The sequence below is a fragment of the Mesocricetus auratus genome, unplaced genomic scaffold (genome assembly GCF_017639785.1).
Source record: "Mesocricetus auratus isolate SY011 unplaced genomic scaffold, BCM_Maur_2.0 Super-Scaffold_100023, whole genome shotgun sequence".
Lineage (NCBI taxonomy): Eukaryota > Metazoa > Chordata > Mammalia > Rodentia > Cricetidae > Mesocricetus > Mesocricetus auratus.
The window spans coordinates 27,074,271-27,101,491 of record NW_024429204.1 but is presented as its reverse complement, the minus strand read 5'-3'; the positions used below and the strand labels follow the sequence as shown (position 1 = coordinate 27,101,491).

The following is a 27,221-nucleotide window of genomic DNA, read 5'->3' as shown; positions in this document are numbered from 1 at the left end:
ACACAGCCCCCAATATGCCAGATTTGACTTATTTTGGCTGCAGGAAACCTGGCATTAGCTGTCAGCCTCATCTCCAACCCCTTTCAACCATAGTCAATAATTCCTTTCCCCTGAATGCTTAGTTCCGGTGAATTTCTAGTCTCTTCTCACCAGTAAAGCAGTGTATCTATCACCAACACGCATCCAGCACCAACATCACTGCAGAAAACTCAGCATCCATTGAACCTGAAGTGAATTCAAGTCCAGGTTAATTCAAGGCTTTTCACCACCTACTTGTCATTAAATAGATTCCTAATAAGAAACATGATGCACCAGTTTGTCACAGCACCCATGCATGCAATTGCTAACATATGTCAACTCCAATTATTTCAGGTTCCTGCCGGGTCCTTGACTGCATCATGAGAGCTTTCTGGACCACATCTCAGAGCAGTTGAATGTAACCTTGTTCTACATTCCTGTGCTCACTGGATACAACTTGCTGACATCTGATCTCTATAACTGTTAACTTCTTGACTCTAATGGCAAAGAAGATCCGCTTGTAGCAAACCTTGGTTTACCAGATGTCTCTAAGTGCTACATGTTGGAGTCACAGGTAACATCACTTATGTCTTTTTTTCCATTCTCCTCTAATATATTCTTTTTATACTCTTTTCCTTCCTTCATATGTCAAACTTCTTTCATCACTTTTCCTAATAGGAATCTAATTAAGAATACAGAACCCCCCCAACATGAATGCTAATTGGTTGTACAGTTAATTCCATTAATATTATTTTTTCTTTTTTTAATTTAAATTAGAAACAAGCTTGCTTTACATGTCAACCCGAGTTCCCTTTCCCTCCCCTTTTCCCCTTTACCTCACCAACCCCCTATCCTATTCCCTTTCTGCTCTCCAGGGAGGGTGAGGCCTTCCATAGTTAATGCTCAAAGTCTGTCATATCATTTGGAGCAGGGCCTAGGCCCTCCACCATGTGTCTAGGCTGAGAAAGTATCCCTCTTGTGGAGTGGACTCCCAGAATCCATTCGTATACTAGGGATAAATACTGATCTACTACGAGAGGCCCCATAGATTGCCTAGGCCTCCTAACTGGCAACCACAGTCAGAGGGTCTAAGACAGTCCTATGCTAGTTTCTCAGCTATCAGTCTGGGGTCCATGAGCTCCCCCTTGTTCAGGTCAGCTGTTTCTGTTGGTTTCTCCACCCTGGTCTTGACCCCTTTGCTCATCACTGTTCCCTCTCTGTACTGGATTCCAGGAGTTCAGTTCACTGTTTAGCTATGGGTGTCAGCTTCTGCTTCATTAGTAACTGTATGAAGGCTCTAGGATAGCACATAAGATAGTAATCAATCTCATTATCGGGGAAGGGCTTTTAAGGTAGCCTCTCCACTATTATGTAGATTGTTAGTAGGGGTTGTCCTTGTAGATATCTGGACATATTCCTAGTGCCAGATTCCTCTTTAAACCTATAATGGCTCCCTCTATTATGGTATGTCTTTTCTTGCTCTCTTCCATTCTTTCCCTGACTCATGCTCCCTCAAATCCTCCTCTACCCTCCTCTGCATCTCTTTCTCCTGACTCACTCTCTCCTTCTGACTATGCTCCCAATTAGCTCAGGAGATCTTACCCTTTTCCCCTTCTCTGGGGGTACTCCTTGTTTACTAGCGTCTCTGGCAGTGTAGATTGTAGACTGGTAATCCTTTGCTCCATGTCTAAAATCCATATATGAGTAAGTACATACCATTCTTGTTTTTTTTTTATGCCTGGGTTGCCTCACTCAGGATGGTTTCTTCCAATTCCATCCATTTGCCTTTGAATTTCAAGATTCCATTTTTTTTCTGCTGAGTAGTACTCCATTGTGTAAATGTACCACATTTTCTCCATCCTTTCTTCAGTTGTCGGGCATCTAGGTTGCTTCTAGGTTCTGGCTATTACAAATAATGTTGCTATGAACATAGTGGAACAGACATCCTTGTTGTGTGAATGGGCATCTTTTGAGTATATGCCTAAAAGTGGAATTGCTGGATTTTGTGGTATACTGATTCCCATTTTCCTGAGGAATCTCCATTCTGATCCCCAAAGTGGCTGTACGAGTTGGCACTCCCACCAGCAGTGGAGGAGTGTTCCCCTGTCTCCGCATCCTTTCCAGCATAAACTGTCATTGGTGTTTTTGATTTTAGCCATTCTGATAGGAGTGAGATGATATTTCAGAGTTGTTTTGATTTGCATTTCCCTGATGGCTACGGATGTTGAGCACTTTCTCAAGTGTCTCTCAGTCATTTGAGGCTCAGCTAGTGAGAATTCTCTATTTAGCTCTATTTAGTTCTGTACCCTACTTTTTAATTGGCATATATATATATATATATAGTGCTTTAGAGACGAGCTTCTTGAGTTCTTTGTAAGTTTTGTAGATCAGCCCTCTGTCAGATGTGGGGTTGGTGAATATCTTTTCCCATTCTGTGGGTTGCCTTTTTATCTTGTTGACTGTATCCTTTGCCTTACAGAAGCTTCTCAATTTCAGGAGATACCATTTATTAATTGTCAATCTCAGTGTCTGTGCTACAGGTGTTATATGTTCAGAAAGCAGTCTCCTGTACCAATTCATTGAAGGGTGCCTCCTACTTTCTCTTCTAAGAGGTTCAGTGTGGCTGAAATTATGTTGAGGTCTTTGATCCATTTGGACTTAATTTTTGTTCATGGCGGTAGACATTGATCTATCTGCAGTCTTCTACACTACAGCATCCAGGTATGCCAGCACCATTTGTTAAAGGGGATGCAAATTGGAAAAGAAGTCAAACTTTCACAGTTTGCAGACGATATGATAGTTTACATAAGTGACCTGAAAAATTCTACCAGAGAACTCCTACAGCTTATAAATCCAGAGCCCTATTATATACAGAAGGTAAATGGGCTCAGAAAGAAATCAGAGAAATCTCACCCTTTACAATAGCCAAAAACAACATAAAATACCTTGGAGTAATGCTAAACAAACTAGTGAAAGGCCTGTACAACAAGAAATTTGAGTCTTTAAAGAAAGAATTTAAAAAAGATACCAGAAAATAGAAAGATCTCCCATGCTCTTAGATAGGTAGGATCAACGTAGTAAAAAAGGCAATCGTACCAAAGGCAATCTACAGATTCAATACAATCACCATCAAAATCCCAGCACAATTCTTCAGAGACCTTGAAAGAGCAATACTCAAACTTTATATGGAAAAACAAAAGACCCAGGATAGCCAAAATATCCCTGTAAAATAAAGGAAAGCATCACCATCCCTGACTTCACGCTCTATTATAGAGTTACAATCCTGAATTCCATAACTATTATTTAAGCAATTCTCTCAGAACTTGATTTAATTCTAACCATACACTAAAAGTGGTGTTCTTTTTTCTCTATTTAGCTTTAAATAAATTGTATTTAAATTAGAAAGAATATTATTTGACATATCAATCTCAGTTCCCTCTCTCCCCCTCTTCCCATGCCCCCACTGATCTCCCATCCCATTCCCCATCCACTCCCCAGGGAGGGTGAGGCCTTCTGTAGGGGACCATAAAAGCCTGCCAAGTATTTTGGGGCAGGACCTAGGCCCTCTCCTGTGTATCTAGGCTGAGAGAGTATCCTTCCATGGGGAATGACCTCCCAAAGTGTGTTCTTGCACTAGGGATAAATACACATTCTACTGCCAGAGGTTCCATAGACTCCCCTGGCCACCCAACTGATAACCACATTCAGAGAGCCTGGTTTGGTCCATGCTGGTTCCCCAGCTGTCAGATTGGAGTCCTTGAGTTCTCATCTGCCCAGGTCACCTGTTTCTGTGGGTTTGCCCAGCATGGTCTTGACTCCTTTGCTCATCCCTCTTCCCTCTTTGCAGCTGGATTCCGGGAGTTCAGCTCAGTGCTTAGCTGTGGGTATCTGACTCTGCTTCCATAAGCCACTGGATGAAGGCTCTCTTGAGAATGATAACTATCTTAAAGTGATGTGCTTGAACCCAGTAACTCACGATCCCGCAGGTCCCTAACCTTTTAAGTTCTGTCTTCAATTTCACTAAGCTAGTTGCCTCTTCTATTTTCCACTGTCTTCAAAAGACTTTTCTCCCAGGATGACGTCTTTTTCAGTAAATGATTTCAGACTGCACTGAGCAAGTTTCATCCCAGAAAATGGTATGTATGGTGTGCTGACAGTTTCCTTTCCAAAGCAGTCTCTAGCTGGAGATCTTGTGTCCCTGATCAGTCAGTGTGTATCTGGAAGCTTTTGTGTTTGTGTGCTCCTGCTTTTTAAAATTCAGCTTTTAATCATCACAGAAGGCCACAACTTGTGAGAACACAGAAAACAACTAATAGTGGGGTACCTGCTTCCAAGGCATGCATTTACAGCACACCCCCATACCTGAGGATGAAGAATGATGTGGAACAGGGTGTGAAGGATTCAAACAGCCAGAGGAGCAAAGTGTCTCCTGTTACAACCAACATCAATAAAAAAAGGACACAAAGTGTGTGGGGGGGGGGGGTGTAGGAAGAGCAGGTGTATCTGGGAGGTGTTGGAGAAAAGTTGGGTATGAATATAATTAAAATAACTTGAATGAAATTACCAAGGAGTTAGTAATATTATATTATTAAGAATCAATTTCAATGAAAATAGTAGAAAAAAAAGTTGAACTAAAACCTTGCTACTTGAAGAGAAATATAGAATTGATGATTACGTAGGCAGCCAAGAAAAGTACAAATTACTAAAGTTAGAAGTGAAATATATCAATTCTGAGGCACAGATATTAAAAAAGATGGTAAAGAAAAAGTACGAAAATTCATTCCCGCAAATCCAATGAAAGAGACTAATTCCCTGATACCAGCTGTAGAATCAACAGTGATAAATCATTGACAATGTATACGCATCATATCATAGCATGATACAATGAAGACAGTCTGTGACATTTCTCATCCACCACCATTGTTTTTACTAAACCAGTGAGAAACGACAGACAGATTTCAGTAGGACTAACTTTAAAAACCTGGCAGGAAACTTTGACTCTGGTGGGGACATTGTTTTGAACTGTGGAATACAAGATGATGCATTCATATTTTATTTCTTTCAACTAGAAGTATTCTAGTTTAACCATCTCCAATTTTATGTATAATGAAATTGTTGGGTGGATTATACAATACACTGCTTTCTGAAAAACTCACTGCACAACACGCCAGTACACAGTCCACCAGTTAGAGTGCATCCCTGCCAAATGTGGCAATTATCCATGTGTGTGTTTAATCTCTGGGATGGCTAATGCTGCCTGTCAAATTGACTGCATCCGGAACCAAGAGCTAAGCTACTGGATTTGCTCATTTGAAGTTGTAAGATCTACCTATGTGGGTGGCACCCTCAGGTGGCAGCCCAGATAAAAGAAGGTCCGAGGGAAAGCTATCTTTGCCCCTCACTGCCTCCAAACTCTGGAAAGTGCTCTAACTATGTTGTTCCCATGACCACTGCTGCTGTTGCTGCTGCTGGGTTTCTTCAATGACATCAGAACCTATCTTCTCTGGGCTTGTGAGGTGGGCTGAAGACCAGTGGCTCTCCAGGAAATCTCCTGGCTGGGAAACTGAGGAATCTAGCCTTGTGGACCACACAGTTGCCAGGTGGTTGGTGTTGTTATAAAGAAAGTGGTGTGCTCATTGACCCCATACTGACAGCTGGGAAACCAGCATAGGACCAACCCTGAATGTGGGTGTCACCTAAGAAGTATGAGAAATTTATGGGGCCTCTGGTAGTGGATCAGTATTTATCCCTAGTGTCCGAATGGACTTCCGGAGCCCACTCCACCTAGAGGGATGCTCTTTCAACCTAACACAGAGGGGAGGGCCTAGGCCCTACTCCAAATGATATGGCAGACTTTGAAGATCCCCCATGGAAGGCCTCACCCTCCCTGGGGAGCAGAAAGCGGATGAGGTAGGAGGCCTGTAGGAGGCAGGGGAGGAGGAGAGGGAGAAGGAACTGGGATTGACATGTAAATCAAGCTTGTTTCTAATTTAATTTAAAAAAGAGGAAAAAAAGGCCCTGAGATTTGAGAAAGATGCCATGTGAAGGATTCAAGCAGAGGGGTTTTTCATGAGGGAAAGGAATCATAAAAAAGGGAAAGGAGAAGGAGGAAACCAACTTCCAGGGACAGGAGCAACACAGAGAGAAAAAGGATGAGAGAGAGAGACAAAAGGAGAGAAAGGGGGGTGGGAGGTGGTTGGGCCCTTTTAAAAGGAAACATAGTGAATGTGCACAGGTGGTGCTCTTAGAGGCTGCAGCTGAGGGCGTATCCTGTCAGAACCCCAAGGACAGGCTGGTACAGATGCCTAAAATACTAACACTTAGCCTCTCTAGAATGCAGATGACTGTTTTTGGGCAATGTCATGCAAGCCAATCTAACAAATATGCTCTCGTGTGCATATTCCTGCTATCAATTCTGATCCTTGAGAACTCTGACTAATCCAACTATACTTCTCACATTTTAACAGTAGATGGGCACACAAGATAGATATAATGTCAGCTTCAGTTCTGTGTTGGAAAGAGCTAATTAAGAGAGGAGTTTATTTTGCATTTGTTTACCTCAAAATCTAATTTTGTCATAATGGTTACATTTTTAACTGACTTTTCATTTTTTCATTTTCTAAAAAATTCTCTCTCAATTACCTCTACATTTCTGAAAATAATACGTTTTCGTACCGGCTAACCATCGCCATTCTGACATTTTCTGACCAAGTTTGTATTATCCCCAGAAGCTGTGCTTATCGGCAGAGTTCTTTCTGATCTCAGAAGGGATCTGTCATTTTCTAGCCTCATCATCTGGCTTTCAGTGGAGGTAGGTTTCTTGTCATGGCTTGCATTCCACCCAATGAGCCAGAAACCTGTTTTCACAGAGGCTAAGGGGAGGGGGAGGTGAGCACTGGGTGTATTTGTACTGTTACCTCATTTGCACTGGCCCTCTAGGGTGGAAACTTGCATTCATAATTTTCTAATTTGTAAATGCATTGCCAGAAATAGAAAGAAAAAATTGTCTCAGGGAACCCAGACCCTGTTTTCAGGATCTAGAATTTAAATGTAAGGAAATGAGTTACCAGGAGGAACAGTTTTCCTACATTTTCCTGGTCGCTGTGCCCTGACTTTCTCAGCTGCCTTCCTTCATTTCTTCTTGTTACATTTATTCTTTTTTTCTGCTCTTCTTTCTTCCATTTGTATACACTTTTAAAAATTTACAAGAAATGGATTCTTATTTGGGTCATGCCCAGTAAGAAATAGAATACAGCCAGAACAAGGGTGAACTGACAACTAGTTCAACAATATACCCAACCAGCCTCTCTTACATAACTGTTCTTCAGTGTGCATTTGAGATGGATATGGCCATGATGCAGATCAGTTAGAAAACACCCCGTTGGGTGTATCTCTCAGATATTCAGGTCTCTGGTATAAGATTGACCTGTGACCATTAGGAAGTGTCATCACCTGAACCTGCAACCCTATGATCACTCAGCTAAGAAGTAACAGATTCCAATGGACTCCCAAGCTCGTGACTTCTGAGATTCAGTAGCAGCTCCAAAATCTGATCCCAATTCGAGATCCTGACAGAGGTACTGACCCCCTACACAGGCAATGGTCTTTGCCATGAGTATATCCCCTTTTTTCTACGTCTTTTAAGGGAACTCGAAGATGCCTGTCTTTCCTGGGCTGCATTCTCTGTGTCTGCGGAAGTCAGCTTCAGCCGTTATGGCTTTCCTCTTAGAGTTCTTTATAAGTACTAAGCCGATGTTGTCAAGTGTGAACAGTTATCATTCTGGTAAAATGTGTTGCTTTTTCATCAGTTCAGGAGTCACATAAACTGAATAACACAGCAGAGAGCCCATCTCCACATCTGCTTTTTTATTAAGAGAGACAAAGAAACACAACTTGTGATAGGTGGCTGGTGTCTTTAGTAACTAGATGAATTCAGCAGTTTGTTGTAGCTGTTCAGTGCTGCGTCTCAGAGCAAGCAGCTTTCAGGTAAATTTCCAGGGATATGAGTTTTAGTTGCTGGGAGCTAGATGGGTTCTTGAGTACTATTTATTCTTCAGGAATCACTTTGTAGGAGATGAGGAAATTGATCCCAGAAATATGAAGGGATTTTCCCAAAGCACAGAAGCATTGCATGGTAGACCCTGTGTCTTCTCTCCTCTACAGTCTAGAATTCCAGTAGATACAGGCTCCAACATAGGAGGGAATAATATAATACTTCTAAGTTATTACTCTGTTCATCTGGCCCTGATTAACTTCTTTTAAAGATGTCCCTGATATTTTCAAACCCAAACTTGTAGTGATAGCATATAGTAAACATACACACACACACGCACACAAACACACACATCCCACACATACACACTCACATACACACACATACACCACACACATACACACACATACTCACACATACACACCCACATGCACACACACACAAAACTATTAATGGAACTTCAAGGTGAAATGAGCTTTTAGAAGCAAAATGATCACAATTAAGACATCTAGCTCACATTATTTCATTTACCCAATTCGCTGCATAAACCATTCTTTATGAGACATAGAAGGAAGCATAGTATGTTCTATGAAGTGAGGTCCATGGATACTTGACACTTACCCACCTCTTCACTTTATAGTGTGTTAGTTTTACAAGTAAAGTGATATTTGTTTACACATTTCTGTGTTGGTTATTGGATAACTTTGTGGTGTTTGTAGAAATCACTTAATGTCCAGAACTTTAGTTTCTAATTTGTAAAATGAAAGATAAAATAACTTCTATTTAGGATTCATGAGGGGACTTAGGAGGATAAGCTCTCACATCATTGTCTGCCACCCACAAATGACCTCCCAGAATGAACCTCAGAAAATCTGATGCTTGGGACAAATTACTGGATGCTGTGCTTGTAAAAAAATATGCAAATTTCAAAGGGTAATGAAGATCTGTGTTTTAATATAGTCCCAGGAAATGACTAAAATTTATAGAATGTTGGACAGGAAAGGTAGATACGAATTTTGATAGATAAATTATTTCCCCACATTTCTTCTCAAAGCTTAGACACCTAAAATTTAATAAGGATCTTCTCTCTTCCTAATGATTTTAAAACAAAACAGTCTTTTGCTTGGTCCTGCTTCTTCAATTGCTTGAGTAGATACATCCACTTATTAATTTATTCAAAATTATCTTTCTAACACTGTCTGTGTGGTAAGCATTGTTCTGCATCATGCAAATGTAAGCTATTGGGATTCACCTGTCTTGTAAAAGTTCACAAGTTTGACATGTCTCTCTTTTCTTTTCTAATAGTGAGTTCACACCCCTAGCTTAAGACCTTCTAGTAGTTGACATCTACTGGGGGAGAAAATGTCTCATTTTTTTCTAGAAATTTAGGCTGGTAGGTGGCCCATGATCCAGTGAATGATACCACACCTATGTACTGTCAACATGAGTTATACTCTGTGTGCTTAAAAAATGATGTATTAAAGTTGGTAGGAGAAAGTGTGTGTGTGAGAGAGAGAGAGAGAGAGAGGTATAAGAATATACTTTATATTTATGAAATACACACAGAAATAAAAACACGAATGCATAACTAAATAGATAAACAAATAAATATGCTACCTACGAGGGCTTTTTCTATCTGGGATACAGCCATTCTTGTAGTTTTAGAAGTTCTCAAAGGGAGAAAATAGCAAATGTCTATCTTTCCCTTGTTTGGATTATTATTACCTTTCTAAATATCTGGAACCCCTGTTTGAACACAATACTTCAAACTTCAACAGATTATTATAGGCCATATTGGGATTAGAAAAATCTGTTTTCTAGTCAAGTTGATACTAGAGATTAACTCCTTCTCAGGCTGACACCCAAAGGCATCACTTTAATTTATAATGCCCTTCCCCTGGCTCCTACAGTTTAATATTCACCTCATAACACAATATTCATTTCCTCTGGTACTTAGTCTCCAAAGTGTTAGCAAGTGTAACAGCATTCAAAAGTCCAAGGTCTAGACCACCAAGTCTTCTTCTGAGACTTGAGGCAATTTGTTAACTGAGCTCCTGTAAAAAAAAAAAGAATCCAATATTAATACAAACAAGATACCTATTTCTGGTATACAGTGACACAAAATACACTTTAAAATTCTAATTGGAGGGATGGGGACATAGAAAGGTAGAAAGGAAAGACTAGACCAAACCCCCATGAAGCAAATATTAGATCATACAGTTCCATGTATGGCATCTTGTGCTCCCCACTGCATTGTCTGGACTCCCACAGCTTTGCAAAGTCACACTCTTTCCATTATGCTGTGAGTAGCAATGTAACCTGTCTATTAGTCCAGTGCCAGTAGATTATATTCGTATTTCTTTGGTGGATGACCCACAGTCCTGATATGTTCCCTATCCTGGCAGTTCATTGCAACTTTGACTTCAGTTATTGACCCCACAGACATTCCTTACAACGAATCAGATCCTGTCTCACATTGCCTGTCCTTGTGACTTTTTGGAATCTACGTGTAAGCCTCTACAACATGCAACTCCTGAGTTTTCCTTGCCTACACATCGTCCATGTGTGGACAATGCTGGCATTTTCTGCTGTCATCTGGACATATTACCCAACCCCCTTTTGACACAGTGGCCTCTTGGTGCTTCAGCAGCCAAGCCTGGGAAGACACTTTCCCAGGTAATTCTTTTCAGTGAGGGAAACCCTTCACAGTTGTTCTCAGTTGAGTTTCCTCTGAAATGAATCCCTTCTTTTACAAGTTGGAGTCTTGGCTGAGATCTTATCCTCAAGATACCTTTCATAGCATCTTGGTGCAAAGTGAGATGTTTCTCTTCAATTTAGTAGTAGCTTTAACAATTACAGATTCTCTGTACATACCTGCATTATCTGCAATGTTATACTCACCATTTTTCAGTAAATTGTGCATCTTTAGTGTAATTCCCTTTTCCTTGCTTACCTTCCCTATAAATTTTAGACCCTTGAGCAGTAACCATGACACTGCGAATGCTGTACTGTTTTGAAATTTCCTCTACTAAACAAATTAGTGTGTAACATTTGAAGTCAGCCTGACTGTAGTTTTCAGGACAGGGGCAGAATGTATCCAGATTCTTTGCCATAATGCAACATCAATGGATTTTCATACAATTCCCGATAGAGTTTATTTCCCTCTGAAACCTTGTAAACTGAGACTTGCACACCCCCCCCCCACAAGATGGACCATTAAGCTCTAATTATAGCACTCACCCTTTTCAGTCCAATTCCAAACCCTTCCAAATTCCTCCTGCAAACCAGGTCAACAAAGTACATTGTCATACAGTCACTATAATGACCCCACTTCTTGGTACCATTTTCCTGCAGTGGTTACTATTTTGCTGTTCTGACAAAATTCTTAATACAAGCAACTTAAGGAAGGAATGGATTCTTTTAGCTCAAGTGTTGGAGGGGATGCAACGTTTCATGGTAAGGAAGGCATGGTAGCAGGAACATGAGGCCATTTGTCACATTGCTTCTACAGTCATGAAGTAGAGATCAGAGGACAGGCTGCTAGTATTCAGGCATCTGTACTGGCCTGTCCTTGGGGTTCTCACAGGATATGCCCTCAGCTGCAGCCACTAAGAGCACCACCTGTGCTCATTCACTATGCAACCTTTTTAAAGGCCCTACCCACCTCCCATCCTTCTCTCTCTCTCTATTTCTCTCCCTCTCTCTGTCTGTTCTCCTCTCCCTCTCTCTCTCTGTGCCTCCCTTCCTGTCTCCTCTCCCTCTCTCTCCTCCTCTTTCCTCTCCTCTCTCCTGCTGCTCTTGTCTCTGGAGGCCAATCTCCCCTCCCCTTTCCACCTTTTATAATCAATTTTCCTAATAAAAACCCCTGTACTTGAACTCTGTCACATGGCGGCGTCTTTATCTTGTGTGAGTGTGTGAGTGAGTACGTGTGTGTGTGTGTGTGTGTGTGTGTGTGTGTGTGTGTGTTGTTATATGAACTCCATATATCCCATACCTGAAGGATCATGGAAAAGTCGTCAAAGATTGTTCTCAGTGCAAGTATGCTCGAACATGTTTGTGTTGAGGCTAATGAAATTGTTCAGTGGCTAAAGGCATTTGCGTTCCAAACTGATGACCTGAGTTTCAGCCCCAGGTTCAACATGGTAGAAGGAGAGAAACAACTTCTGCAAATTGTCCTCTGTCCTTCACATGAGCACCACAATACAGGAATGGTGCCTCTCACAAACAAACAAACAAACAATATCCCCTGTCACGCATGGATTTCTCCACATACCTCACAAATAAATCCGTAAATGAATAAACAAATGCCCCCATCTCACAAATAAACAGATAAATAAATGAATAAATAAGTAAATCCTTGTGCCATACTCTGAAGCAGGTGTTGGGGATGCCAAGTGTAGACAGAAGTAGAGTTGGTGTCAGATAATATGAGATTTCTAACATATAAGGAAGAAAGAGGCGGAGAAACTATCTGGTAATTACCCATCTGAGAGAGGATTCGCTAATGCATTTACATCTGGTTATGCCTCTGTCTTTTCTTCTGTGTCCATGCAGCTCCCTCTGGGAAGTTTTAAAGCTTAGACTTTGCATTTTAGCAGCTTATAGTATAGAAAGGCACGTTCTCCCCCAGGACATGGGGTGGAACGATGACTGAGATGGCAATGGCTGAGAAAATAATGTGTGCTCTAGTAACACAGCTGTTTTTTTTTACTGTGAATTCATTATTTGGGTTTAATTTACAAGAAAATCTGAATCAAAGACACTGAGAAGTACTTTCCTTGCAGCACATAATTAGCTTTGCTTTTTAACCTTGCTGACATAGGAAGGACAGATTTTTAATAATGTTCAATTATTAAAGTGTGTATTTCTCTTTAATGAACTACTCCAAGTGGCACTCCAGGGGTATTTCTTTAGCTTTTATTAAACAGTCCTTTCCATTCAGTATTGACGATGCAGGAAACAGGGCTGGTGTATCTGGTCGGGATTCTATGGTCCATATGGAACTGCCTGTGACATTCAAGGATCCGGTATCACACAGACCAACTCTGACTCAGGGAGAAAGACCTCTAGAAGAACACCTTCATATCTCCATATCATGACGTCCCTAGTCATGGCCGCTTCCATCTCATGCCACTGCCGACACTGACAACCTCTGAGTCAGCCATGTACATACTGAGTCAGATGCTGAAGGGAAAATGGGAAAGAAGGAATCTTATTGGGTGATCATGCAAACTCATGCCTCCCAGCCTTCTCTAACAGTTAGGGCAGTTACCAGACCCTTGAGTTGGGACAGTGGCCAGGTCCTATTCTACAGAATAATAAAGCCCAAGCTGAAGCCATAAAATGCCACCAATCTCAGTCTCCCCTGGATATCTCTGCCCCCAAGATATCCCATATAAGGTCTGTCTTCTGCTCAGTTCCTTGTTACTTCTCTCCCGGGGCAAGGCAGCCACCCTCCATCCTGTGTCTTCCCCCATAAATCTTTTATGTGAGGTTTGTTGTGCAGTATGACTTTGTGGTATTCCTTGGCTCCTGTCTGCCAGGACACCTCTTCCCTCAGAGCTGTAACACTTACAGATTACATCTTTAAATGTAGGTTCTCTCTAATTCCAAGATAATTATCTTTTTACCTTCTAATATAATACAACAAATACTAGCTTTGCTAATTGTATGTCAACTTTTGTGGCAAGATATATCACACAGATTGGCTCACAAACTAAGGAAAATGTGTGTTTTGGTATAGTTTAGAGAAAATGTTCCTCGATAATTTTTGTTCCAAGCATAGTTTAATATAGAGTGACTGGGAAATATGACCAAGAGATATGCTTCTCGTCTACTGGGCCCAACCATTTTGAGGTTGATTTCAATCTGTGTGATTTTCTTGTGCGAAAATTATTGACATAGTTTTACATGTCCACCAAGAGAGAGAGCTTTTTTCCAATGCCTTGTAGTGCTATCTGAAATTCATGGTGCTGACTTTGGCCTTCTTTGTCTAAACACACACACACACACACACACAGAGAGAGACAGAGAGAGAGAGAGAGAGAGAGAGAGAGAGAGAGAGAGAGAGAGAGAGAGAGAGAGAGGACAGACTTAAGTTATAATACAACTGGAAATGGAGTCAAGAGAGTAATGGAGATTTTCTTGGAAAATGTGAGTTAGTGTGTCTACACTAAATCTAGCATTTTAAAATGGCATACCTAGGAACCCAAGATCCTATTTTACTTGCACACCAAAGAAATAATTTAATTCCTGACCTTTGGTTTATATTATTTTTCTCTTTAGTTCTTACAGTGATTCTTCTACTGACCAGTTCCGAATGAGTCTTAAAGCAAGTGTTTGAGCCTCTGTCATTCATAGTTTTCTTTTTGGTAAAGCAAGACAGAGAATGCCTGTCCTGCATGAGTATTTACTTGTTAATGCAGCAATACATGGGAATTCCACAAGGTGACACAGATACACTGTGGTCTTTCTGTCAGTGATAGGATTCATTTTCACTGATTTCGGGCAGCTTCCCTGGTTGTTATTGCTACCTCTGCACTTGTCTGAAAGTTCCAGGATGCCAGAGTCTAGGCCCATGTAGGAACAGTTCTTAGCCCTTCTGGGATGGTATATGAAAATAATTGCTGCATTGATTCTTTTTTTCACATATTTATTATCCTGACATTTAGAACAGGGTTATAACAGAACTGAGATTTTCAACAGGGTTATGATATTTCCAGGAATGTATTCATACGATGGAGAATGCTCAGATAACATTTTCCAGAAACTTCCTTAAGGTCTTTCTACAAAATCAGTGCTGGGATATATGTCTCAGATATACTAAACTTATTTTATAAATTAAATGAAAATGAAGATTTTTAGAATCAGTAACTCAAGCCTCAGCTGTTTGTACCTAAAGTTCCAGACACATAATATTGAGATGGTAAAAAATTTGAAAATTTGAGCCAACCCCCCCCAAAAAAACCAAACAGATGCCATTTGTGTATTGTTAAGGGAAACTCATGAGAATTAATATTTGTTTCACCTGAAGATGAACAGTTTTTTTCTCTGTGCTATTACTTTGATTTTAAAGGGAGTTTGGGACCAACTATTTTGTCATACAACAGAAAACTATTACCAGGCATGAACTACATTGCCAAGAAGTGTAAATCCAATAGCATCAGAGCAGAGCTAGGGAAAGCTGAAGTATGCCATTTATTCAATCAGTTTCTTGACTATCATGGACAGGCATAAAGATGTCAAGTGATAATGGAGGCTGAGGAAATGAATCGTTGAGAGAGGGGAGGGCATAGATGCTAGTTATCTGGGGGTAGATTAGGAATTAGAACACAATACCTCTCCGGTTTAAGCACCCACTCTGGGTCCCACCTCTGTGGACTCTCTTGTTATCATTTTGGTGCCTGAAGCCTCAGTGTTTCATATTGGCTTCAGTGTGGCTGCTGGTTCAAACCATGGCTCTACTGCAGACAAGCGGTGTAACCTTGATGAAGGCCATTCCATTACAGTGTGTCTCTCTTTTCTCATCTAGAAACCAGAAGCAATGGTTAGTTACTAGCAAAGGTCAAATGAATAAAGTAAAGCCTTAACAACAATGGTTCATCCACAGGAAGCTATCACCAAAGTCAGTTCTTTTCATCGAAGACATCACAAAGGCTTCGGTTGCATAGAACGTGTCTCAGTCACAAAACGAAGTAGCTAAATAGTTGCCAGATGCTTTATGTGCAACAAGACCATGCTGCCTTAGAGGATGCTCTGGTATGGAACCCACATGCTCTCTGCCCTGAGAAGCTCCAATCAATTTGGACATCAGGGTACCAGTAGTCCCAAGTTCTCGTCTGCTGTGCAAGTAGTTCATTTCAATATTCCAGCAGTCTGTTTCCCTCTGTCTAAAAAAAGAGCAGCTGGCCTTTCAGGTATTGAAATGATTTGAAATTCAACCATTTAGTGAGAGAATGGAAGGGGTCTTTATAAATAGAAAACAAGAAAGGAAGAAGTTTTATCAAAGGGATACAGAAGCACTTGGATATCTTCAACATGCTAACATTTCATAGCTTAAAATGACTTGACTCTGATTTGGAAACTTTCACGCCCTGCAAAGAAGAAGATCTGAAGAATTCCATTGACCTCTGCTTCTTGCTTTTAATGGAAAAAAATAGCTCAGAATTTCATTTTTTCCCTCTTCTATAATGAGCCAAAAGAGGAAAGGAAATACCCTCAGAGGGTTTCAAAGACAGACAAATCTGAGTTCCTTTAGGGGCATTATTTTAGTCAAAATATTCTAGAAATTAAATGGTATTGTGAGTTATTTACAAGTGTGTACATGTGTGTGTGTGGAGGGGTGCTTTTCATAAAGGAAATACAGATCTTGGAGGCCATTCCAATCCAGTACTACATCTAAGACATTTCCAAATGACTGGCTTTGCAGTTGAGTATCTGCTTAGTGTTCCCAGCTCTTCTGTGCGTAGAATCACCAAAGAACAAGCCAGTGGTCTTCTGTTGGAGGTAACCCCAGACTTGAATTAGTTCACTAAGGCAAGTTTTGGCTGACCTTGTCAATTTTTTCATATTTCCTCATCAATGCATTTGTAAGCATTGCAGCTCAGATGGAAAGAGAACTCGGCAGTTGGGAGCCAAGTAATACCACAAAGTCACTGGTAAGTGTAGCAACTTACAGACCTTTCCTCGGTTCTCATGGAGTGTAACAGCTTTGCTCCCCTAGGGGAAGGTTTCCCCAGCGAAGTCCTTACAGTTCAGCTCAGTTCCCACGGAGTGTAACAACTCTACTTGGCTAAGGGAAGGTTTCCCCAGTGAAAGAGTTACAGTTTCACTCTGGTGAAAAAGTCTTTACTTCTCTGCTCTGCTCCACTGTGGGAGTTCCCCAGCAAAGATGTCCATTGCTTTTCTGCTCAGTTACAGGAAGGAAGGTCTCACCAAACCTCATTCCAGACATGTATTGGGAGGGAGGAATCCAGGAGGTTGGCTGCCTCTGCCAGGGTGGAAAAAGGCAGCTCCCAACTGAACAGGTACAGGGCTTACATAGGAGGATTTCTTTGGGGTGGAGTTTTTCCAGAGTGAAGATTGTTAGGATGGGACTTGGTCGGATTTCAATCCCTGAGCTCGGATAAGCTCAGAGATTGGCTGGATTTTGTGCTCAGAGATTGGTTGGTTTGATGATCAGGGATTTATTGGTTTTTATGCTGAGTTGGTCAGGAGCAGAGTGTGCTTCTGTGGCTCTGGGGGTTTTCTTTCCCTGGACATTTCTCCCCACAACATTCCTTATTGATTTGAAAGTGGATCATCCCTAGGGATTTCTGAGGAGTGATGTCATGTGGCTGCATATAGCAATTCCATGGTAGCATCCCCATTTCCCTCATCATTTGGTGTCTTCAATACAGTATCATTGCTCCTCTCCATATGTTTGATGCCAGTCATCCATGCTTGAGGTTTAAAGAGTCAACCCAGCAAACATCTGTCTGCTTCTTAGACTATAATTCTTGAGTTGAGACTATGTTTTATGACTTAGTGCACTCTATGGTTGTAGGTGCATTTCCTATGATCCCTTGGATACTTTTCAATAATTTGTGGCTGTGGCAGTGCTTATCCCATTTCCTTCTGGACCAGGGAAATGTGTTTTCTACCAAGATTGGGAAACTCCCACATTATTGGCCTCAGTGCAATGAGGTAGATAGAAGAAGTGTCATGCTGTGCTGGAAGCCAACAGTTTCTGGTAAGATGACTACATGTTTTCTGGAATATGAGGCATTAGTCTTGAAACTTGGCTTGTACCCTCAAAGGTTACAGACTAACTATTATACGGATATGCTACCTCTCTTTGCCTGGTGTTGCTGTTGCTGTGTGGTTTGCTTCTAGTGTTATCTGTGGCAGCAATAGCAACCTGGCTAAAGCCATGGAGACATGGGCATTCATTGTAGGGATACTTCTGACCACAGAGGTGGCAGATGTCTTGTTCATATGAATGAATATATTTATTTTATATTATGCTCCAAAGTTTCTGGCATCTTTACTTTTACTGTAAGATGTTTTCAATAACTGGCTTTGGAGAATGACCTGTTCTAGTACACAGTTTGGACAAATTTAATATAATTAAGTGCATCAATTTCTCCCTTGCCAACAAATTGTCTCCTAGTCAGTGTCCTATTTTCCTCATATGGATAAATGCTGTCCAGATTAATTATCTCATATCTTCCCTTGGTTATGCCAGGGAATATCAGCTAGAGCTTGCAAATCTTTACTTTGTATTCTTTCCCTAATAGGACTCTGGAGGTGAGATGAGTTACCGATCTGAGAGCAATGAAATCTAGCCTCAAGGCACCAGATTGCAGGAGAATCAGTTGTATGGTCTTTAAGCAAAAGAAAAAGTTCTCACCTGGAAAAGAGTATTATAGCCTTTGTCTTTAGAGGGGTTCTGAGTGTAGAAGTTTCTGTCCCATCCAGTTATCTGTCCCAAATAAACACACAGAGGCTCATATTAATTATAAACTGCTTGGCCTATTGCTCAGGCTTATTACTAACAAACTCTTGCAACTTAAACTAACCCATAATTCTTACCTATGTTTAACCACGTGGCTTGATACTTTTTCTCAGTAAGGCATTCTCATCTTGCTTCCTCTGTATCTGGCTGGCGGCTCTGTCTCTGCCTTTTCCCTTCCCAGAATTCTCCTAGCCTAGTAACCTGCCTATCCTTCTTGCCTGGCTACTGTCCAAGCAGTGTTTTATTAAACCAATACAAATGACAAATCTTTGCAGTGAACAAGAGAGTTATCCCACATCTGAGGACTAGAGGGTTCAAGATTCTCAGCTGGCTAACACACGTATTCCTGTTGATGTCAGTTCTGTGCCCTGTCCTAGACTGTTCTGTTTGGAGATTCTATTCTTTCCCTGCCAGGTCCCCACTTTCTACATAAGAAATTTGCTCAACCTGTTCATTTCCTCTATAGTTCTCCTGTCTTTACAATCTATGATGCTGTGCAGTGTGACTTCCAGATACTGGGGTTGAAAAAAGTCTTTTTATTTGTCACATATTTCTGACTTTTTGGTAAAGCTTTAATTTATCAAAGAACATCAGTAGATTCTTGCTGTGTGTGTGTGTGTGTGTGTGTGTGTGTGTGTGTGAACAGTATCTGAACAGTACCATGCGATTTTTGTTTTCATCACTGCCAAGTCTATTAAGTATCACAGTTGTTCAGTCTTGTTCTGGTCTCATTAACTGCACGAAGATGCTCAGTCATGTCACGGTCTCCACTTACCACCAGAAATAGAGTTTTTTATTGCTTTCAGATTCTGGAAAATACAATTCCCAGAGGTACTCTGCCCTGTAAGACCTCTCTTGTTACCAAAGCCTTAAGTAATATCTTTCAGGACAAAGCCTGTGGTAGAGGTTAAATGGTGTGCTTTACTTAGGAAATACAATACAAGGGGGGAAAGAATGAATGAAAAGTGAGCTGAATTGAAGAAGAATGAGAAAAACTGCAGAATAATGTGTTAGTCAAATGCTCCCTCCCGCTTTATTGTAAGTCATGAAGAGACCTGTAGAAGGCCTTGATCATACATGTGTTGTCCATGTATACATTGTTTTGGGGGTGAGAACAACTAAGGTTGTGTTGACTGATGCATTGAATCAGTAACCACAGAAGGAAACAGAGGACATCGAGTACATGCTTTCTTCTTCCTTCTCCTCTGTCAAAGGATGTGGCACAGATGTTAATTTGATGTACCTCTGGATTATCTCCTTTTGATTCTGATGGGGGATTAGGTTTCTGTAAGACATGTTAAGAATTTTCATCTAAATGGAAAAGATAAGAGCTAGGAAAGGCTAGAAACTGAGCATAAAAGTAGTCTACCTGGGCTATGATTCCCCAGACTTGCATAGGGGCCTGTGGGACATGGAAACCTAATTCAGAGCTAATACCTGTAATTCTGGAAGACAGCCAAGGTGAGAGAATGAGAGAAGACATGTAGATATGTCCACTGCATGAGGTTTTATAAGCAAAAGACTGGGTTCATGTCTAGGGAACAGAAATGTGACAGGACCCACAGGTATTGAGGATTCATCCTGACTTAGCCTTATCAGAATTGGTTTATAATGCTACCCTACCAAGAATAGTAATGCGAACATAATTATTACATACTAGTCTAGTCTCCAATGTAAGACCTCTCCTGTTACAAAAGGTCTTAGGATAAAGACTTGCTTTGTTTATCAGCATTCAAAATGCATTGAGTGTTCTAGCCTTCCTATTTTTCATAACAGCCCACCAAGCTAAGCACCAGTCTATTTTCAGATTATGAAGTTGGAAAACAAAGCCTTGGCACTGCTTTCTGAATACCACACTGTAAAGTGGCAGAATCATGATTCACACCCATCATTCCCTGGCTTTAAAGCTCTCCTCTAAACTCAATGCAAATTGTTTTGCATATGGGAATAAAGTTCAGTAAACATCTCTAGATGTTCTCTTTATATGTTCCTCCAGGAGCTTTAACTGCCCATAAAATTTGAAATTCAACTTTGGATGCACAGAGATTTGACTGAAAAGCTATACTCAACAAAAGACACAAAAATGTTCCACACAGATCCAGCTCCGTCCATCTAAATGCTGTGTCTACTCTTTAGTACCCCCAGTATCTCATGGGTGTACATAACTAAGATTTGGATGTTAAGTAGTGCTTCCTTAATTTGGGATATTTCAGATTCTTAGTCGAGTCATATGCAGTGCTATGTTTTTGCACTTTTGTCCTTTTGAGGACCCAGTTCCCAGATAAATTTATTATTAGCACAGGGAGTTTAATTACTTTCGAATGCCGGTGCCTTAGCATGACTTGTTGATAGCAGCTTTTCTTAGCTTGAATGAACCCGTCTACCTTTTCTTTCTGGGCTTTTATCTTTCTTACTTCTGTATACCTTACTTTCACTCTTTCTCCGTGACTGGCTGGTGACTAGGTGGCCAAGTGGCTGGCCCCTGATGTCCCCCTTTCCTTGTTCTCTGGCTCTTTCCCATTTCTCCTTCTCTTTATATTTTCTGACAGCCCTGCCTATACTTACTCCTGCCTGGCTACTGGCTGTTCAGCTCTTATTGTTAGACCATCGGGTGTTTTAGACAGACAAAGGGTCACAGCTTCACAGAGTTAAACAAATGCAGCCTAAGCAAAAGTCACACATCTTAAAATGATATTCTACCGCAGTCATGATCGCTGCATTCTTTGTTGGAGTGATCAGGATCTGAGAGGAGAGGAAAGGCAGGCTGCTCCCTTGGCACAGGTAAGTTGCAGTGCAGTTTTCTACCTGAACATCTACCAACAACATTCTCTTTCTCTCAGTTACAATCCTGTGGTCATTGATCCCACTAATATCAGACTATATAACCCCCTATTTCCTAGGTCTCTTCTTCATCTTGGTAGACTACAATTTCCCTAAAGGTGAGGAGGAAGGATACCTTTTTGCTGTCATGTTTTCTGATAGGGTATGTTCTACAAAAGTCCCTGTTTTCCTTGTATGTCACAGGTTTATGCTCCATGCCAAAATAGGTTTTTCCCTTTTGAACAAATCTGTAGCAGTCTACCTCTTAACAGCTGAGAACTACAGCTGTTGGGGCCAGATTTCCATATCTAACCTGGTATTTCTTACCTAAATACTGCATATGGATAAAAATAGCAACTTTCAGTCTTCAGATCTTAGCAAAAGCGTATGAAATATGTGACTTGGGCCTGAATCTCTGGTTCCTCCTGCACTTACAGGATTGTTCTGAAGATTAGAGATTAGTGTCTACATGGCCCCATCATAGAAACTCAACAAAAATGGGTGGGCAATTACAGACCATATCCATAGAGCTAAGCCTCCAAAGTGGCATCTCATTAAAATGAAACTCAAAAAGGACCCCAAAAGAACTTTCTCTTAGGCCATTTATCAACTTGTCCATGTGTTGACTAAACTGCAATACGTGTCTCAAGGTATTACTGATCTTAAGCCCCTACTGTTTAGGACTGGTGTCAGAACTGATTATGAAGGTAAAGAGTAGGCATTTCATGTGAGAAGCAGAGACTGGGTAGTGCATTGAAGAGGCATCTGCCATATGTATGACTGCCTTTTAGTTCCTTTCCCTCCAGAAAATGATGCATATTATTGAGATAACATGATTAAAGATAATTTTACTAGTGGGAAAACCATAACTTTTAATATTTAGCTAATGACTATGCTAGTGATTTCCATGCAGGCTATGAGTTAATGATTGATTGAGATGACTATTGTAATAGTACTGGGGGTAGCCCATGGAGGGCCTCACCCTCCCTGGGGGAATGAGGAGATAACGGGGGGGGGGGGGATTGGGGGGAGGGCACGGGAAGAGGGGAGGGAATGGGAGAGGGACCTGGAACTGACTTGTGAAGCAACCTTGTTTCTTACCTAAATTTAAACTGGAAAATAAAATATAAAAAAAAAATAGTACTGGGGGTAGAGTTTCATAGAGAGGTGATTTAGCAAGATATCTACAGAATCTATAATGCATAAGGACAAAGATGAGGAATAGTTGTACAATGGAAAGAAACCAGCTTTGTGGTCACTTTCTGTTTCAGTGTCCTAAGGAATAACTTTACATAAGCCGGCCTTAAGTGTGGTAGATCAGAAATGGCAGAAAGGTTGACACACATGGGGATCACAGCTGTCAACTAATTTATACTAAGTGGTACTGTCCTGTACCCAGTTTAAGTTACATCTCAAGACATCACCTCATCATTCTAGCAGATGAACCTTGTTCTGTCTTATGAAAGAAAATTCACACTGGCAATTGAGAATGGTATAGCTGGCCAGGGCACAGTCTTGGAATTGGAGCCAGGCTCTGTAATGACTTCACAGACAGAAATACCAAATAATGTGGAACATTTGTTTTATCACACATAGGGAGAGTGGTTAGACATAGGATTCTTCCATTGATTAGCTCATAGTCCTTCTTCAAAACCCATTAGCTGTGGGAACCTGCATAAGACCAAGCCATGTGCCCTGAAGGTGGGCGTCTGTTGGGAGGACTGGGCAGTCTATGGGGCCTCTGGTAGTGGATCAGTATTTATCCCTAGTGTACAAATGGACTTTGGGAGCCCACTTCCCATGAATGCATACTCTCTCAGCCTAGATACATGGGGGAGGGCCTAGGTCCTGCCCCAAATGATGTGACAGACTTTGATGATTCCCCCATAGGAGACCTCACCCTCCCTGAGGAGTGGATGGGGATGGGATGGGGGTTGGTGAGGGAAATGGGAGGATGGGAGGGAGAGGGAACTGGGATTGCTATGTAAAATGAGGTTGTTTCTAATTTAAATAAAAATATTAACAAAAAAACACTATCTGGCAACCAATCCTTCACCACATGATTATTCATAGTTCAGGGCATACTTCAGATTTAAAGAATAACAGGAGGCTCATGTCATGGAATGGTCAATATTATCGTTAATTTGCAAAAAAATAAGACGGAGGGCCAAAGGGACAAATGACTTGGTCAGCATCATGTATCTGCGGCTGAAATCTGTGTTCAAAGCTCCAACTTCTTGCTTTTCCAGCAAATAGTCAATTAACACGAACCCATTGATGCCACGTTTAATGGATAACCCCTTAAAACATGGTATTCTGCTGAACAGCATAAGTTAAAACCAAAATATTAAATGAATTTTTACTGATTGGTTAAATGTGGTTTCCCTTTAAAGGTAATTTCTTTTAAATAAAAAAATGACCATGTTTTTATTTTTATGTGTTTGTATCTGCGTGGGTATATGACATGCAGGAGCCCACGGAGGCCAGAACAGACCACCCAATCCCGTGAAGATGAAGTTGCAGGCAGATTCTGTGGGTGCCGGGTCTTCTGCAAGAGCAGCATGCACTCCTAACCACTCAACCAGCGCTCCCGCTCCAACACACAGTTTCTTAAAGTATGTTCTTTGCGTCCGTCTGCTCTGCCTCACAACATCCTGCAGTGGTAAAGGGGATGGTGCTTGTCACCTGCATTTCTCAGCTGGGGAGCATGCAGGCCAGATGTATTTGTGTCTCTCTTGATCTATGTCATCAATGAGTTTTTACCCATCTCTAACTCCAAACTCGTGGTTTGTGCACTGTTTCTCTGTATTTTCCCCTTATCCAGTAGCTTCTTACTCAGCACTCTTTGGGCTTAACTATTAGTGATTGCCATTCTTACAGTTTCTTCTATTTTTGACTCACATCCTGTTGGTAGTGAGTTACTATGGAGATCTGACATATTATCAGGTTCTCTGTAGGACAGTGACCTGGCATATTTAAAAATGTTCTGGGTTTCTTAGCAACTCGACCAACATTATCTCCCTTTGCTTCCATGATCTTTTGCCTAAGTAAATGAAATTCCTACCCATCATGGGTTAGTTTTGGAGGATGGCAAGAGAGTATTTAGAAGGGAAGTAAAGATTAAACACATCAAATATAGAATCCATTCTAGCAAATGTCTGTCTCCTCTATGTTAAGGCATTTTAAAATACACAGCAATGATGAAATGGAAAATGAAAGGATTTAGAACCTATCAATTTTCAGTTCTGCCGGCTTCTTTGCCATGACAACTGTGAATAACAGTAAGTCCCCCTAAGCCTCAGTTTCCTCATATCTAAAATAAGACTTTATGGACTTACACTTAGTAGACATGATATGAAAATGGTCTGCATGTAACTCATTCCAGAGACAGTAACACTAGTTCTAATTTAAGTATTCTTTGTTGTTGTTGTTGTTAATTCTTTTCTTAGAGACAAATGATGCAGTGAAGGGAAAAGCAGAGGGTGTGGTGGAGAAACTGGAAGTACTAAAGACCTTACTGTCCCACTATGTCTTGTGGGATGAGGGATACTTTATCCAGCTCTTCAGTATAAGGGTATGTGCAGATATTGTGCCAGGAAATTTCCAACCTACAAAAGTGAGTTCTTGATGACTCTAAAATAGAGTAGTACAGTGAGGATGAACAGCATCCAGAAATATTCAAACGTCTTAAAAGACTATGAGGAACCTTTGAGGGCTTATTGTTCACTCCAAATATACCTTCATCTCATTCTACTGCAGGCCACAGACACAAAATAGAAATAAAATGCTCATACCTTTGAACACAAATGTCTACTTCCAACATCTACCCCAGCACCCAGTTGGCCCAGTTTTCTTGTCTATGTGATGGACATATTAAGAAAAATTAACTCAGAGTGCTGAAAAATGCACAGCACAGTATCAACAACACATCAGGTACCAAAAAAAATATTACAGGCATTGATCGTTAAACATAGCTCATTTCCTGCCTATTTGACTTGACACAGGATTTCTGTCTCGTCTAGACATTCCTTTGGCTTTGCCCCTGTGGTAACATTATTCAAGATTTGACTCTTAAGCATCTCTCTGGAGAACACTTTCCTGATATTACTTTCACTTTCTCTAGAGGGATTTGCCTCCTTAATTTCCTTGTGTAGATGTGCATACATATATCATGTCTTGTACATTTGTATTATATATTGCACAACAATAAGATGATCACATTACATTCTAGTCTTCATTGTTTTTATAGTTGTCCACTTGAGCTTCATGAAGGAAAAGAATAACTCATAACTTTGTCTTTCTGTCTATCTGTCTGCCTCCCTCCCTTCCTCCCTCCCTTTCTCCCTTCCTCCCCACCCCCCACCCCGTGTGTACCAGACCATTTGCAGATAGGCAGAAGGAGGAAGGGAAATTATAAAGAGTGACCATTTGAACTGAGGGGATTACACAAGCAAGGAGTTAGGACAGAGATTAGGCAGCTAGTTCAGATGATACTGAAAAGGGGAGGTCAGGAATCAAGTAATTCTGTGGTTCAAGTAATGAACCAAATCGATTTTAACAATTTCCTAGAAGGACTCACTCAACAGTCAAGTCTATCTTTAAAAGACCCTAAGTTAAGAGAGCATAGGACAAAGGTGCTGTAGTAAATGATACCTGCCTGCCATGACCCTCCAGTTCAACATGCACTTAGAGCTGGAAAACCAACTAGTCTTGAAATATCCTGTGGCTTTGTAGCATTTGAAAGGGACATTCTAGTGCACTGTACTTGCCCCTCTTGAGGCTTTCATTTGTTTTCAGAAAAACCTTTTAGTTAGACGTCTGGAAGGATGGACCTTTAGCTGGATGGGGTTTGGTGTTGAATTCATTTAGGAAAGAGGGTCAAGATGAAATATTCCTTGAATTTTTTCCCAGAATGTGCAGAATGTGCTGTTGGGCAGTGGGGATTATCTCATCAGCTAGTCAGGATCAATAGAGTTATCTGGTCCATTAAGCTTGGAGAATTTGCTCATCTCTCAGATGTGTGTGGTGGCACTACCATGTGGAAGACTAGAATCATTCCACTCAAAGTAAACTTCATTAACTTAGAACAAGTTCATTTTCCTCCCAAAGTTAAGCTGTCACATAATCATGTTTTGTCTTTTCCTCTTAGGGATTGGTTGCTGACGTCCACTCAGATGTCTCTGCTCTAGAGAATTCATCATGGAGAATGTCAAGAGAACCCATCTGTGTATTTCCAACATTTGATCCACACACATTATAAATCCTTTTAGCTTGAGAGTTACCTTCATTACATCGTGTCATTCATTTCTAGAGCAACAATAAGAGGAAGGATAATTGTTTCCATTTTACAGCTTAGGAAATGGGCACCCTAAGTGGTTCAGACAACTGAAAATAAATGGATAAAACCAAGTGATTAGATGTGTGAGTCACATTGTGTGAGGGTTGTCATTAGTCAGAGGCTTTCCAAGTCTTCACATATCTCTGATTCACTGTATCTTGAGTGTTTCCTTTGAACCCTGTACTTTACTTGAAACTCCAGAGGGATTAGTAGGACAGAAATCTCCAACCTCACAAAACACAGAGTGGTTACAACAGACCACTACCAATCGAAATTTTATCTGCTATAATTAAAGCAAGTTCTGAGAACTTATAGGAACTAAGGGGAACAAGGCTTCTTTGTGTCTTAATTTAAATTAGTTTAATGGGCCTGCATCCAGTATAGGCAAGTAATTTCAGTGCAGGCCTTGATGATCAGGCCTCCTTGTGCAAAGGGAAATCTGTGCCTGGGTACCAGTCTCAGTAAGGAGCTCTTGACACTGCACCTTTGCCCCCATCCTGTGCACAGAGGACAATCATATCTTTGACATTGTATCATCTTCAACGATAAGACTCAAG

The 27,221-nt window shown here is 40.9% G+C and overlaps 1 long non-coding RNA gene across 1 annotated transcript; it reads left to right on the top strand.

Annotated features, from left to right (window-relative positions):
- The first annotated feature begins 378 nt into the window (after positions 1-378).
- On the top strand, positions 379-26,703 carry LOC121133606. The gene is made up of 3 exons (XR_005870493.1): positions 379-592; positions 23,797-23,941; positions 26,476-26,703. It is a non-coding gene; the product is annotated as an uncharacterized LOC121133606 (long non-coding RNA).
- The last annotated feature ends 518 nt before the right edge of the window (positions 26,704-27,221 follow it).